The sequence below is a fragment of the Mustela erminea genome, chromosome 10 (genome assembly GCF_009829155.1).
Source record: "Mustela erminea isolate mMusErm1 chromosome 10, mMusErm1.Pri, whole genome shotgun sequence".
NCBI lineage: Eukaryota > Metazoa > Chordata > Mammalia > Carnivora > Mustelidae > Mustela > Mustela erminea.
Window position 1 is genome coordinate 57,619,877 of NC_045623.1, and position 16,786 is coordinate 57,636,662.

General features: G+C 42.4%; 1 protein-coding gene across 3 annotated transcripts in view; it reads right to left on the reverse strand.

The window, feature by feature from the left end:
* The window catches only part of ROR1 (receptor tyrosine kinase like orphan receptor 1), a 409,050-nt gene that overhangs the window by 224,303 nt on the left and 167,961 nt on the right, over positions 1-16,786 (reverse strand). The window contains exon 1 of one of the 3 annotated variants that reach the window (XM_032303568.1): positions 15,926-16,382. The exons of the other annotated variants lie outside the window; for them this stretch is intronic. The gene's annotated coding sequence lies outside the window, so the exon portion shown is untranslated. Of the gene's footprint in view, positions 1-15,925; positions 16,383-16,786 lie in introns of those variants that run through there. 3 annotated transcript variants of the gene reach the window in all.

Below are 16,786 nucleotides of genomic sequence, written 5' to 3' on the forward strand. Positions count from 1 at the left end.
AATTTATACTAGGTAATCTTCTATTTCCTTATACCTGCTGGGGCAAAAGGCCATGAGGACATTGGAATGCGAAGTTAACACCTAAGTGAACCCTTAACCCTAGGTTTTCAGCTGTGAGTCTCTTCATGCCCCACTGAGAAACTCATATTTCCTTTTAAAAGTTGCCAAAGCTTTAGGTCATACCTACAGCCCATACAGCCAAGGGTTGAAACTCAAACCAAGAAGTTAGGATGCACCAACACTCACTGAAAGCAATCAAAGGGCCCGGCTGCCAAGGGTATGGGCTTTTTTGAATAGCCCAGTTCATTTCACACAAACTGATGAAATTCACAAGTTGATCTGCACTCACCTCAGGAGTAAGAAGGAAAGGAAATCCTTCTTTCAAAACGCTGGAGATCAGCTGTAGGTTCCTTTGGGGACAGGGAGTGCAATTTATTTATTTATTATTCCCTTGCTCCTAGTACAGTACTAGACATTAAATAGGTCTTTCATAAATATTTGATGAGGAACGAGTAGAATGAAGAAATCAAATTCAGACTACTATGTCTGTCTTTAGAGAAGGGACCCAGCTTCCATCTGTCTCACTGCTTCACCATCCTCAGAAAGATGGAGGCTGGTGCCCTACACAACAAATCTGCATTCCAGACAACAGCAAGGAAGAAAGAGAGAGTGGAAGGGGAGAAGCCAAGTGTGCATCCCTGTCTTCCAGAAGGCTTTTTTGAGTTCCAAACAGCATTTGTATTTGGATCTCATTAACTAGGACTTAGTCACATGACCACACCTAGGCGTAAAGGCGACTGGAAAACATAGGGGGGTTTTTCTTTGTTTGTTTGTTTGTTTGTTTAGCTGGAAGGCAATGTACATAGCTACAAATCACAGTTCTTTTACTAAAAGAGAAATGAATACTGGGAGGTAACTAGCACCCTTTCACACATGCAGTGCGTGGGATACTATAATTAATGAATTAATTAAAGTACTCATTAAATAAACATCATTAAAATTAAAACTTTACTAGGTACGAGATACTGATCTAGGTAGGCATTAAGGGTATAAAAATAACACATGGCATCTGTTAGTGAGAAACGCACTGCCTAGTACACAAATCATCATACCCTACCTCGTCAACCAAAGTCATCAGGCATTAAGTCCTAACACTTCCCCAAATCTATCTCCTCTCTTTATCCTCTACCATATCCAAGTTTGGGCCTTTATCTGGTTTTACTGAACGATCTTATCTAATCTAATAGCAGCTTCCACATTTTCTTCTTCTCCTCAAAAGGCACCCTTAAAACTTCTTGCTTAAGATCCACCATGCATCCCATTACGTCCAGACAGAACCTGCATCTTTCACCTGGCATGTACTGTGGCCCCCACTGACGTCTCCTAGCATCACCTCCCATCACCACTGCCCTGCCCTTCCTCAGAGGTAGCACAGAGACAATGTGGAATCACAGCCTATGCAATGACGCTCTCGCCTCCAGACCTTTGCTCATGCTTGGTTCCACCTGAGGCACTCCCTCCACGCCCTTACCTGATGGACACGAGTGAAATCATCACCCACTCTAAAGAGGCTCTCTGCCCCCCCACCTCCTTCTTTCTGTAGCTAGAAGTGATGCTGCCCCCTTCTTTCTGCTCCCTTAGCAGCCCCCACGCATGCATCTCCATGCAGATGTCCCCGTGTTGCAGGGAAGTTAGTGTTTCCCTTCCAGATTGCATCTTTTGTCTTGGTAGTCCCCGGGGCTTGGGGCATTGCAAACATCCATCCCTTTCTCCATTCATTCGAGAGAGCGAACAAGTTAAGTTAGATCCCTCCCCTGCCCTGACAGACCTTACAGTCTTAATAGCATCTAATAGGAGTTGAAAGGGGAGAAGGAATAAAGAAAAGGAAGGAAGGGTGGAGGAAGGAGGAAAGAAGGGAAAAGAGAGGAAGTAGGAGAGACAAGAAAGAAAAGGAGATAATTAAATGCCAGTTCAGTCCTCTGGGGCATCAAACTACTCAGCCTCCTCGTAGTTCGTAAGATACCTGAAAACTATGCTCATAGGCACGTTAATTCTTCTTTTCCTAACTTAAAAATGATCTTTAACCTTTTTCCAAATCCACATTCTCTAATACCATGTCTATACTTAACATCTTCGTTTTGAAATTGCCCCCTTTTTTCCAAGCTTGATTCTCCTAAGAATAAACATTTCTCCTTCAAGATCTAATCCCTTTTGTATTTTTTTAGAAAAATGAAACTTAAGCATATCAGTCATTGGCAATAAATGGAGAGGCTGGGAGTTCAAAGGTTTCAACCAGTCTTTTGAGGGGCTCTACAACACAGGACCCTTTTAAGGAGCCTTGACAAGAATGTTAATTACTTAAGCAAAGTCATGCATGACACACACTTACACCAAGTATCTGGTCAAACTTTAACAACAAATGTAACTTGAGGTCTCTGGCTCATCTTTCTGCTAAACAGAGCCCCAGAATTCAAATGGGATTAGTGCCACAGACCTGTTCCTATTTAAAAATAAACCATGATAAAAAGCCTAGCATTTTCTTCATGGGGTCTCACGAATCCCTTCAGCTGCACAAACTCAGACTTTCTCCCTTGACGATCTTAACCACAGAGCTGCTATTTGAAGGTTTAGAATAACAGCAATTTCAGGCATTCTATATGCTTTGATGAAGTAGGAAGACATCTTCATCATGATAGGGCTCTGTGTAGGTCTTCCATCACCAAAAACAATTTCCATCAGGGAAATTCTTACTTACTCTTCCTCTGGATCAAAGTACTGAACAGTATCATTCATTCATTCACTCATTTATTCATTCATCCCACAAACAGTAATGAGGATTCTTTTATACTAAGAGGTTGAGTGGTTAACTCGCTGTCCTGCCCTCAAGAAGCTCAGGGTCTACTGGGGGAAGACAGACTCGTACATTAATTGTGATGACAGTCTGATAAACTGTGACAGCAGTGACCTGGAGAAACCGTGAGCTCAGTGGGAAGGATACTAATGCTAAGGAATTAGAAAAGGTTTCTTGAGGGGCACCTGGGTGGCTCAGTTGGTTAGGCATCTGCCTTCGGCTCAGGTCGTCATCCTGGGGTCCTGGGATTGAGCCCTGCACTGAGCTTCCTGCTCAGCAGGGAGTCTGTTTCTCCCTCTCCTCCCCTGTCCCCCAGCTCACGTAGCCTTTTTCCTTCAAATAAATAAAATCTTTCAAAATTTTTTGGAAAAGTCTTCTTGCAGGAATGATGCTTGAATGGGGTCATTTAAAGTGAGCAAAGTATGCTAACAGTGGGGCTGGAGAAGGGGTTAAGAAATGAAGACACCCCAGACAGAAGGGCCAGCTTGGGCTGGTATGAATTTACTAATGGATTCAATGAACCCAGGGAAGAGGATTCAGCATGGTTGCAGGGTAAGAATTTGGAAGAATGAGGAAAGCAATGGAAGTTGGTGTTAGAATGGTAAACTGTGAATTCTTAGCTCCTTAGTTCATATTGATTCAGTTAGCAAACCCACTACCCACCTGTGTCCAGCAAAGATGGCACACAGAACTTGGAAGTTTTAAAAAAGTATGGGGGAAAGAAACTTTAAACACATCATCTACTTCTAAATTATGGCCAAGTGTTATACTAAACTTCCCTGATCATCCAGGAACAACAGTTTATGACAAGATCCCTAAAACAAAGGAGGCAGAAACCTAGATGATGGGTGAGATCAAAGAGATACAAACTTAAGCTACTTCACATCTCTGCTCTAAGAACCTACTATTCCATATATGTCAGCACTTGCTGAAATGAGAAATTCAAACAATGGATCAAACCACACAAGATGGAAACTGCTAGCTGCCTACCCAGTATCAACTCTTCCCTCTTCTGGTACTATCAGAAGCCCAGTGCAGCTAGGTGTGGCCATGTGACCAAGTTCTGGCTAATGAGATAAAAAGATAAGTGTTATGTGGGATGTCATGCAAGCTCCTAAGAAGGAAGACAGCAGGCACAGGCTGCATTTTGTCCTTTACTCTTTCACTTTTCCCTGCCTGGAATGCAATGTGATGGATAAAGCCCCAGCAGCCATCTTGTGATCCTGAAGATGGAACTACATGTTATGAAGGTAGCATATATGTAGAAAGAACAGAAAGATAGGAGGAGCCATGATCTTATGGGGCCACCATGTGGGCCTTGGACTTGTCACCTACTTCTAGACCTCTTTTACGTGAGAAAATAAAAACTTCAAATTGTGAAAGTGACTATATATTCAAGATTATCCAACCATCTAGCCATATAGTTTTACTTTCCTTCTTTTCCTCCAGGCAAAGAAAAAGAAATGCCAATCCTGTCTGAAAATGTGCTTCTCTTACTCATGACTCAGAATGTGCACTTAAGGAAAAAAATATGCACCTGGGGATTTGCACACTCATATGCCATTGCTGCTACTCCTTCCCCTGAAACCACAATCCTGTATTTCTGTTGTCAAAATTGTCAAGCAAAGGATTATAAGCGTAAAGGAAGAATGGGCAGCAGCTGGAGGATTCACCAGGAATAAGAAACTCTTAACTGACACACTGTTGTTTGTGTACGAGGTGACAAAAAAAGGAATTTGCAAAAGAAAAAGGAAGAAAATATGAGCATAGACCATGAAGTGTTTTTCAGACATACTTGCATAACCATAAATAATCTATGCCAGTCAATAAGAAAATGAGTAAATAAAATTTGATAGAGCCATACAACAAAACTCTGAACAGCTGTTTGAAGGGGTGAGGTCCTCTTCTAACTGCTGCAATGGAAAGATTATCAAGGGATACTGATCAGTGCAAAAGCAAACAGCAAAACACTTCATAGGGAAAAGTTCAATGAATGCATAAATGGCTAGATCTACAGACAGACAGACACTGAGTCATGCAGTGGATGGACTGTTTTAAAGACATGCAACCAACGTGCTTTCATTTCCTCCCTAGCAGCCATCCCACGGGTATGACCTTAGGAGGCAGGAGGAGCTGAACAGGAAGAGAGTCGGATATAAGGGGAATCCCCTCCTCCCTTTAGGGAACATGTGAGAGATGCTTCTTAGCATCATGGAGCCTCATCCCACACTGTGGGCTGAAATTACAGAAAGGCAAAGGGGCAGAGTTATGCTTGTTAAGGGGAAAGCAAAAGCCATTTGGAGCATGTACTATGCTCCTGTCAGGAACTCCTGGAAGGCAGAGAGGACCTCCATGGCCTGAGGCCCTGTACTGAATGGAACTGCATCAGCACACCACACTGTTGTTTTCCAGTTGCAGGAGGGCACTTCAAGGGCAACCTTGACTCTCGAAAAGATGTAGCAGGAGCCAGTGGTGACAGAAGACAGCTGACCACACATGTCATGATATATAATCTGGGTGACATTTCCCTTGGGAGCATAGCCTCCAAGTTCATCAGTCACAGACTTATTCCATAGACACAGGCCCAAGACTGGCCCAGCCAAACCCAAAGCAGAGGATGCCATGAGGCCAGAGGCCCAAGCTTGAATCCAAATCCATTTCCCACCTCCACTGTCCCACTGTAACTAGGAAGCAGGCAGTGCGGAGGAAGACTAGCTAGTTAATAAAAAAGACATTACCTCTTCTTAGCACATCTCAAAGGTAATGTTCTCAACTCCAGTACATGTGTGTATGCATGTTTTAAAGTTTTAGATGGAAGGACAGCCAAGAAAATGGTAAATGGCACTAGGAATCAGGGCAAGGGTGGGCATACTTTATACTCTTCGGTCAGGTTTGAATTCTTTTACCACAAGCTTCTCTTTTAAAATGTTTGAAAATGAGTTTTAAAAATATATTCCTCAACAGTTGATTCCACAAGATTTTTCAACAAGGTATCAGGATGTTTATGAGCAATTCATGAAATAAATATACGATGGTGATACAGGACCCCTCAGACACACTGAGTTAGGGAAGCCAAGGGACAAGGGTGGAATTTAGGCCACTGCCTTGGGCACACCTGATAATAGCTGATGCTTACTAATGTCTTAGGTACCACATTCAGCACTTGACCTGTATTAACTCACCTACTCCTCAACAATGTTGTGAGTTAGATCCGGGAACTCTATGTAAAATCTGGGAATATTTGTTTTGGGGAGTCCCCTGGTTACATCCGCTTTCCTTTTCAGCCTCCCAAGAGCTGTGCTATGTTGCTTAGTGACTCCCCTGACCTCTATTGGAATGACCTTTTTTCTGACGCTGATAGCAATCAAGCTCAGGAGGATCAGCCTTCTTGTCCTTCTCCCTTCCCTTCCCAAACAAGTACTCAACGACTAAATCTTTGTAGAGATAACTACGGGTGAGGCACATGAGCCTCGGATCCAGATGGCCCTCAAACCCAGGCTCCCCTGCCTCTCTAGCTGAGAGGCCCCTGAGTCACAGTTTCCTCATTGTTGAATTTGGGATGACAGCCAGAAGTGAGGCTGCATCAAGGAAGTCTGTGAGCCCAACAATACAATGTAGTGCACACAGTAGGCACTCAGGAAAAAGTAATCGCAATTACTACAGCTCTTGAAAGCACCTGTGCCTGGCTATCTTGGAGCCTTGAATGCCAAGGCTGCTCTTCTAAATCAGATATGGAGGAGGGAAGGGGGAAATAGAGAGTGAAGGAAGGAGCGTGAGAAGGACACACTATTTCCCATTTACTCCAGGTTTGTTAAGGATATAAGAGGTGCTTGGTTCCTTTCTGGTCCTGAGGGAAAGATGGAATTTTGGCATTTTTAGTTTCCCTCCAGCAGAAGAAATAGAAACACAAAAACAGGAAGCCAGCTGAATTTATCTCTCCTACTTTGATTTACGCCTCCTTTCAGCTCACAATCATTGTTTTTAAATTAATACTTTAACTGTCTCTCCCAAGAAAAAGGAGGGATAACTTATCTGTTTTTAAAAAGAAAATAAGCCCAAAGGGCAAAGAATCTGGCCCCATTGAAATAATTCTCTTCAGAAAAGCTATAAATAAGTTTTCTGATTCAAATTTGAGATAAGATTATCTGAAGGAGATGGGAGAGGAAAAAAAAAAAAATGCCAAAGAAAAAAATTTATGTCTACATTAGCAAACTCCCTAAAAGGATAAGTTCCTTTTGGTTAAGAGGATTTTTCTTCTTTAAAAGCCTCTTCCCAATTAAAAAAAAAAAAGTAAAATTAATATGTGTAAACCCCTTCAGACATGTGAACTTAGTTTCACTTAACCTGGCTGCCCCCTGGGGTTCCAGCATCTTCCGAGGTCCTTCTGATTGCCAAACCTCTCCAGGGGGACTCACACCCACAGCCTCCACTTGTCCAGGCTTTACCACTGCAGTTCAGCCGTTGTCCATCTCCACCTCCCACAACCAAGAATGTTCCCCAGTGAGCTACCAATCACCAATTCAATTCCCTCAGACTCTGTGGATCTGACAAAGCTGTCCACTGCTCCATCCCTCAAACAACACCAGCCTGCTCAGCCTACTGGTCTAATCTGCCACATCTTCTGTTAGCTTTTTAGATACCTCCATTGCCCTAACAGGCAGTCTGACTAAAAAGCCCAACTCATTACTACCATCTCACCTTTTGCTCCATGACCTCATCCATCCTGCAGTCTACATTAACGGTACCTGTGGCAGAAATGGCCACCTGCCCCAGCACCTCTTCCAAAATAGTAGAACTGTGCCTAGGCATCTGGCTTTGCACAAAACAAAGACTGTTTCTCGGCCTCCCTTGCAGCTAGGTGAGACCATATGACCAAGTTGGCCAACAGAATGTGAGAAGTGGGTATGCCCTCCCTCCATCTCCATGACCCCTTTCCTTTGGATGGAAAGTAGGCACACTCATAAGCCATCTTGGCCCATCTGATGAGGACAACGAATCAGTAAAGATGGAACAACAGGAAGAGACTGAAAAGCCCTGGGTGGCTTATGCTGAAGCCACTGTTGTTTGGGGTCTTCGTTTTAGCAACCAAATTTCTACCCCGACTAGTACTCTGTCATGGTGATGACTTTACTAAACCCTTTTGCTTAGCTCTGATCTCACTCCTGTGTCTCCCCACAACTGGAGACATATTTCCTCTTAGCTCCACCTCAGATTCAACCTACTCTGTGACTTCTTCCCAGTCTACTTTCTTCCCAGTTATCTCTCACTCTTTCTCTCTGAGGGGAGGAGGGATGCACAAATAGTGCTGAAAATCTTCATGTTTAGACAAGAGTCAAAGATGGCGGAGGAGTAGCAGACCAAGACGACATCACATGACAGGAGTTCAGCTAGATAGTCATCAAACCATTCCGAACACCTACAAACCCAATGGGAGATCGAAGATAAGAAGAGCAGCAATTCTAGAAACAGAAAACTGACCACTTGCTGAAAAAGGTAGGACATGTGGAGAAGTGAATCCCAAGTGACAGGAAGATAGACCATGCTGGGAGGGGCCGGCTCCCAGCAAGCTGTGGAGCACCAGAGCACAAAATTGAAACTTTTAGAAGTGTGCTCCACTAAGAGAAGCTAAGCAGGGGCTGGACCCCTCGCAGGAATGGTGTGGTCTCAGGTCCCGCAGGGCCACAGAAGGACTGGAGGCTCCTGAGTGTAGCAGAGCTCACAGGTATCAGAGTGGGGAAGCCGACTACAGAGATGGAGCCTAGGAGTGAGCTCTCAGCTCAGGGTTACCTTAAACTGTGATACGTGGGACAGTCAGACCACTGCTCTTTGAGCAGGGACCCCACAAGTGGCAGATCCAGGGAGACCCACCTTCCTCTGCCGGAAGAACAGCGCAGCAAGAATCTGCTGGGTTTGGAAACTCCAAATGGGGCTGTGCACCAGATTCAGAGACGCTCGGTCACAGGCTAGGTGAGCTTGGAGTACAGCCGGAGACCAGAAGACGGGAGTGATTGAGTGCTTTTCTCCGCGGGTGCACTGAGGAGTGGGGCCCCAAGCTCTCAGCTCCTCCGGGCCGGAGATCGAGAGGCTGCCATTTTCATTCCCATCCTCCAGAGCTCTACAGAAAGCCTTTAGGGAACAAAAGCTCCAGAGAGCAAAACGAGCAGATTACACAGCCAGGCCCCTGGCAAGGGCAGCGCAATTCCGCCTCCGGCAAAGACATTTGAGAATCACTGCAACAGGCCCCTCCCGCAGAAGATCAGCAAGTACATCTAGCCAAGAGCAAGCTCAATGATCAAGGAGAACAGCAGAATTCCAGAGGAAGGGAAAGCAAAGCCTGGAATTCATGGTTTTCTCCCCATGATCCTTAGTCTTGCAAAATTAATTAAATTTTTTTAATTTTATTGTTTTATTCTAATTTTTTTAACTTTTCCTCTTTCCTCTTTTAAAGTTTTTTAACTAATTTATCATGACAATACCTTTCTAAGAAAATCTTTTTAAACCTTCATTATTACAGCCATATTTTATCCTTCATTGTGTCTAACTTTTTTTTTTTTTTCATATATATAGGGTTTTTTCTTCTAAACTATTTTTGGGATACAATTTCTTCGAATAGACCAAAATATACCCTAAATCTAGCACAGGGCATTGTTCTAGTCTTGAGCCTGAGCAAATTTTTTCCACTTCTTTTTTCCAATCAACTTATGTTATCAATTCCTTTTTTAGAATATTTTTAAATTTTAATCTTTACAGTTGTATTCCATCCCTTCATCGTGTTTACCCTTATATTTATATGTATAATACTAGACAATAGGATTCAACAGTACATTAAAAGGATTATTCACCATACCCAAGTGGGATTTATTCCAGGGCTGCAAGGTTGTTCAACATCCACAAATCACTCAATGTGATGCAATACACTAATAAAAGAAAGAACAAGAACCATATGATACTCTCAATAGATGCTGAAAAAGCATTTGACAAAGTACAGCATCCTTTCTTGATCAAAACTCTTCAAAGTGTACACACAGAGGGTACAAACATCAACATCATCAAAGCCATCTATGAAAAACCCACAGCGAATATCATTCTCAATGGAGAAAAACTGAGAGCTTTTCCACTAAGGTCAGGAACATGGCAGGGATGTCCACTATCACGACTGCTATTCAATATAGTACTAGAAGTCCTAGCCTCAGCAATCAGACAACAAAAAGAAATTAAAGGCATCCGAATCAGCAAAGAAAAAGTCAAACTCTCACTCTTTGCAGATGATATGATACTACATGTGGAAAACCCAAAAGATTCCACTCCAAATCTGCTAGAACTTGAATAGGAATTGAGTAAATTGTGAGGATATACAATCAATGCACAGAAATCAGTTGCATTTCTATACAAAAACAACAAGAAAGAGAAGTTAAGGAGAAATCCCATTTACAATTTACACCCAAAACCATATGATACTTAGGAATAAACCTAACCAAAGAGGCAATGAATCTGTACTCAGAAAACTATAAAGTACTCATGAAAGAAATTGAGGAAGACACAAAGAAATGGAAAAATGTTCCATGCTCATGGATTGGAAGAATATTGTGAAAATGTCAAAGCTACCTAAAGCAATCTACATGTTTAGTGCAATCCTTACCAAAATACCATCCATTTTTTTCCAAAGAATTGGAACAAAAAATTTATATGGAACCAGAAAAGACCTTGAATAGTGAGAGGAATGCTGAAAAAGAAAGCCAAAGTTGGTGGCATCACAATTCCAGACTTCAAGCTCTATTACAAAGCTGTCATCATCAAGACAATATGGTATTGGCAAAAAACAGACACATAGATCAATGGGACAGAATAGAGACCCTCAACTCTATGGTCAACTAATCTTTGACAAAGCAGGAATGGAAAAAAGGTAGTCTCTTCAACAAATGGTGATGGGAAAATTGGACAGCCACATGCAGAAAAATGAAATTGGACCATTTCCTTACACCACACACAAAATTAGACTCAAAATGGATGAAAGACCTCAACGTGAGAAAGGAATCCATCAAGATCCTTGAGGAGAACACAGGCACCAACCTCTTGACCTGAGCCACAGCAACTTCTTCCTAGAAACATCACCAAAGGCAAGGGAAGCAAGGGCAAAAATGAACTACTGGGACTTAATCAAGATCAAAAGCTTTTGCACAGCAAAGAAACAGTCTACAAAACCAAAGGACAACTGACAGAATGGGAGAAGATATTTGCAAACGACATATCAGATAAAGGGCTAGTATCCAAAATCTATAAAGAACTTATCCAACTCAACACCCAAAGAACAAATAATCCAATCAAGAAATGGGCAGAGAAATGAACAGACATTTCTGCAAAGAAGACACCCAGATGGCCAACAGACACATGAAAAAGAGCTCCACATCACTCAGCATCAGGGAAATATATTTCAAAACCACAATGAGATACCACCTCACACCAGTCAGAATGGCTCAAATTAACAAGTCAGGAAATGACAGATGCTGGCAAGGATGTGGAGAAAGGAACCGTCCTACACTGTTGGTGGGAATGCAAGCTGGTACAACCACTCTGGAAAACAGCATGGAGTTTCCTCAAAAAGTTGAAAATAGAGCTACCGTATGACCCAGCAATTACACTACTGGGTATTTACCCTAAAGATACAAATGAAGTGATCCGAAGGGGGCACATGCACCCAAATGTTTATAGCAGCAATGTCCACAATAGCCAAACTATGGCAAGAACCTAGATGTTCATCAACAGAAGAATGGATAAAGAAGATGTGGCATATATACCACACCTTCTTTATACACACACACACACACACACACACACACAATGGAATACTATGCAGCCATCAAAAGAAATGAAATCTTGCCATTTGCAACAACATGGATGGAACAAGAGGGTATTATGCTGAGTGAAGTAAGTCAATCAGAGAAAGACAATTATCATATGATCCCCCTGATATGAAGAATTTGAAAGACAAAGTGAGGGGCTTGGGGGTGTAGGGAAGGAAACAATGGAACAAGATGGGATAGGGACAGAGATAAACCATAAGAGACTCTTAATCTTACAAAACAGACTGAGGGTTGCTGGGGGGAGGGTAGTTGGGGAGGGGGGTTGGGTTAGGTACATTGGGGTGGGTATGTGATATGGTGAGTGCTGTGAAGTGTGTAAGCCTGACAATTCACAGGCCTGTACCCCTGGGGCAAATAATACATTATATATTAATTTTAAAAAATTAAAAAAAAAACCTTCATGTTATCTTTGAATACAGCCTCTCCTTCGTTATAGTTAAGGTGGTTATATAGTAAGTTATAGTTAAGGAGGTTTTCGAAGTCTCTCAAAACTATCCTCAGCTTGCAGTCCCCACCCTCATGTTACTGAAAGCCCTCATAGTAGCAAACCTATGCTGCTTCCAGTGTTTCCATAGGAGCTACCATTTATTTTGCACCTGGTAGTGGCAAGCCCTACTCCTATCTCGGATCATAGTAACCACTAAGGTAGATATCAAATTTTACAGGTAAAAAAACCTGAGGTTCTAGGAAATTAAACAAAACCTGTCCAAGGTCACGGGGCTAGTAAGTGGTAGAAATTGAGTGTGAACTCAGGAATGTCCAATTTCTATTCTGCCACTTGGCCCCCTGGAGAGTGAATGAATGAGTGCCCCTCCCAAACTCACTCTCAGCAACATTCCTAAATCACGCTTCCATTATGTAATTTTCATTCTCCCAAGATAGAGCCAAGGGTTAAGCACCCATAATTTCCATTGCCCCCTACCTCTTAGGAACCCCAAATAGGGATGTCATCCAAGTAAAAACAGTGCGGTTACTATGCAATGTAGCTTTAGGGTAAGATCTCAAATCTTTACCCCCAACCCTCTCCAAAAGCCACCCTCAAGTAAACATACCAATTAGGTAAAAACTTTTGCTTGCTGGCTCTAAGACAAATCGTCTACCCCACCCCACCACTTCTATCTCTAACCAGAAAGCTATCCCCAAAATGTTCCTAGACAGAAATGTTGGGAGTCATCACTCTTCTACTTGTGGCATCTGGGAATCCACATTATAAATACCAAACTCCCTGGCCTGGCTTCAAGGCTCACCATGATTCAGGTAAATCTTGCCTTTGTGACCTCATCCCCCATCTTTCCCACATAGAACTCCAGCTCCAGCTCACCTGTCATCTGGCCCCAAAACAGGCACCTTTCACAGCTCCTCACCCAGTCTCCAGATGTGGTTCCTGCTTGGACTCTTCTTTATGCTTCTCTTTATTAGCTTATCCAACTGGATCCTTCTAAGCCCAACTTGAAGTCAAATCTGAGGCCTCTGATACTCCATGTTCTCTCCCTCCTTGGACTTCTAAAGTACTGGTACTCCAAAGGCTGCCCACTGCTCTTTGAATGAAATCCAAGTGCCTTCCCTAGGGCCTCCATAACCTAGCCCTGCTTTCTTCTATGTCTAGGGCCTCCCTCACAAAGAACTGGCATGTGTCTGCTTTGGGGTCTTTCTATTGGCTATTCCATTGCCTGGAATATTCTTCCCTCATATGGCCTGTTCTCTTTCTTCCTTTAGATTTGCTGGTTAACTGAACACAATAATAAAAAATAAATAAATTTTTAAAAGTGGCGGGGGTGGTGGGAGGTTGGGGTACCAGGTGGTGGTTATTATAGAGGGCACGGATTGCATGGAGCACTGGGTGTGGTGAAAAAATAATGAATACTGTTTTTCTGAAAAATAAATTGAAAAAAAAAGTGACATAAAATATAATTTTAAAAAGAATAAAATAAAAAATAGATTGAATTCAAATAGCAAATGTTAATAAAAATATTTGTATTCTTTATTAAAAAAACAGATTTTATTCCAAATGGGAACTACAAGAGAGGCCTTCCTTGCCCATCCCTTAAAAAATTAAACTCTGCTTCCTCCCTCCCCACCACACACTCTGTGTGGCTCTTAGCCTGCTACTTTTCACCATTGTTATCTGGCATATTATATATGTATTTCTTTTTATTTCCTGTATCCATTAGAACAGAAGCTCCAGGAGGATAAAGATTTAATTTGTTTACTATTTGGCAGTGTCTATTACTCAATGAATTAACGTTGGATGGATGAATGAATGAGTGAACCAATGGATGAATGAATGACTCTAGCACCACACTTTATCTTAAGCAAAGATTTCTCCACACCAGTTTTATGTTTTCCTTTAGGTTTTCTAAGTTCATCCCTACTTCAGCACCCTTGTACCCCACATTCCCAGGAGTAGGTCTAGGTTTTATGGGGTCTGAAGCTTAGAAAACCAGGGGTAGGTGGGTAGGTGGGTGGGGTGTGCCTTTAAGAGAAATCAAAAACACAAAATAAATGAGGCCCTTCTCAAGGACTTGGAGGGGCCACATAAGTCAGAGCCAAGAGCATCACCTTCAAGAGCTTCCTGGGAAATCCTCCACTACACGTTCCCCTTGCCTGGACCACTCTCTCTTAGCTCTTCAGATGGCACTTCCCTTGACAACCAGGTCTCCATTCAAAGTGATCCTCCCTTCAGAGAAGAATTCTCCTAAGTTCCCCTCCATCACTCTGTTTTCTTTATGTCCCTTATCATGCAAGGATATGATCTTTACTAACATTTCATCTACTTATTTACTGTCCATTTTTACCACAAGAATATCAACTAATGAGAGACTCTGCCTAGTTCAACCATACATGGAGACTGGAACAATGTTTGCCATGTAACCATGGTCTGAAAAGATTTACTGCATAATAAAATGACCCCAAGAACCATCTCTCCCCTTCTCTGAAAACCCAAGTGGTGAGATCAGGGGCAAAGAAAGCTGGTGGTTAACTCTCCTCTTTTCCACGACCTCTTGTGATCTCTGAGAAGGGGGACATGGCCATTTTGCTGCTAATGAACAAAGACAACAAGTTACCTGTGGCTCTCACTGGGTTCCATTTATTGCAATAACTCAAAAAGTTCAACAGAATATCCAGAAAAACTTCTTACTCAGAAAGGATCAAAGGCTTTACTTCACATACTGTATTTGTGGATACTGGGATTTTCTAGTGAGTTTAATGAGGTTTACCGTTTGTTTTATGAAAATCTGTGGTTGTATTTTCATCATCCTTCCCCATGATCTCTCTCAACTAAGTTCACAGCATTGATGACATTTCAGTGTCATTTTCTGCTTGCTTCAATGTGGTTTCAGACTAGCTGAACCTCTGTGAGACAGCTGTCTTTATTTCCTTTTTTAAGTGAAGGGTAGCCCACAGGTTCTCAAATATGGCTGCCCTCAAGTCTACCCGTGATATTTGTTACCACCTTGTATTTGGGGACCTTGCCCTAGATCTGTTGAATCAGAATCTGCAGAGGTTTGCAGGGCATTCTGTGTGTTGAACAAGCCCCTGAGATGGTTCAGATGCGCAGCCAAATTTGGAAACTGCTATGAGGGTTCTAAGAGAAAGGGATCGTCAAGATATTTACAAGAAAAAAGTCAAAACAACTGGACCAACTCAGGAAAACTGAGTAGGTTTACCAATGCTGCATAATGAAAAAAAAAAGCATCCACTCCCACCCCTCAAACACATATGCACGCATACACACACACCCAATTTTCCTTGATCTGTACAAGTCACAGCACCAGCTCGACTAGGGCATTCAAGGAAGAGAAGATTACCAAAGTCTTCAAGTTCCCAAATTATTCCCTTTCAGAAATAGAAGCACTTCTACAAATGATATGCAAGCTTTTCTCTTTTGAGAGAACCAAACAGGATGCTGAAGGAGAGAACCACTAAGCTCGTAGGACCTAGAAGAAATCGATTTCAGACACAGAAAAGATATCAGACACATCCTAAGAATGCTGTGTCGCCCAGGGTGGAGTGTGGCACCATAACCAGAAAACTGGCTTTGTGAGCTCGGGCAAGCAGCTTCACCACTCCAAGCCCCCATTTCTTCATTTACAAAATGAGCATAAAACCAGGCTACCCCACAGAATAAAGCAAGTTCCAATTTGTACACAAGACACTGTTCAGATGTGACTCTTCTCCTCTCCACCTAACCAAAGCCAGGCTCAGATCTTACCTCCTTACAGGGACCTTCTCCTATTGCCTCAACTTGGGCAAAACCCCCTTTAAGTTCATCAGCGAGCAGGTTAAGAGCAGTTAGGCAATCACTGAAATCACTTCAGGAAACTGAATTTGGATGTGATTCCTTTATTTATTTTTGGCTTTCCCCTCTGCCTTCTCCTAACTTGTCACAGCACCTTTCTCGGTGAAAGCCCTCAGCCCTGTCTTCCTTACATGGAAAAGGTCAGTGCTTATGCACGGTTTGATGAAATCACACCACACTCACTGTAGTTTTTTGCACAGCATGTCCAGCCCTGAATTCTCAGTGAAGGATAATTCATTAAGCACACCGTGCAATGTCACTGAACATAGCATGTGTTATAATGTGATAGCAGTAACTTATTCATTAGCGATGTTCACTTATGTTTCCAAATTTCATTACCACCTTTTTTTAAAAGATTTTATTTATTTATTTGACAGGGAGAAATCACAAGTAGACAGAGAGACAGGAGGAAGCAGGTTCCCTGCCAAGCAGAGAGTCCGACGCAGGACTCAATCCCAGGACCCTGAGATCATGACCTGAGCCAAAGGCAGAGGCTTAACCCATTGAGCCACGCAGGCGCCACTCATTACCACCTTTTATACTGAGTGCCTACCATGCATTAGGTCTGGCCCTGGCAATAGGGTAATAAGCCAGTCAGACAAAAATAGCTGCCTTCAAGAAGCTTAAACTCTCTGGAAATATCAGATTTTCCATGATATTATCAACATCAGCTACTTCTCAGGAAAAGAGACTCTTCTTTCAAGTAGACTTAGTGCTCAAATGAAATGATCTCCAAAGTTGACCCATAAGTAAAAAATATCTGACCACAATCCT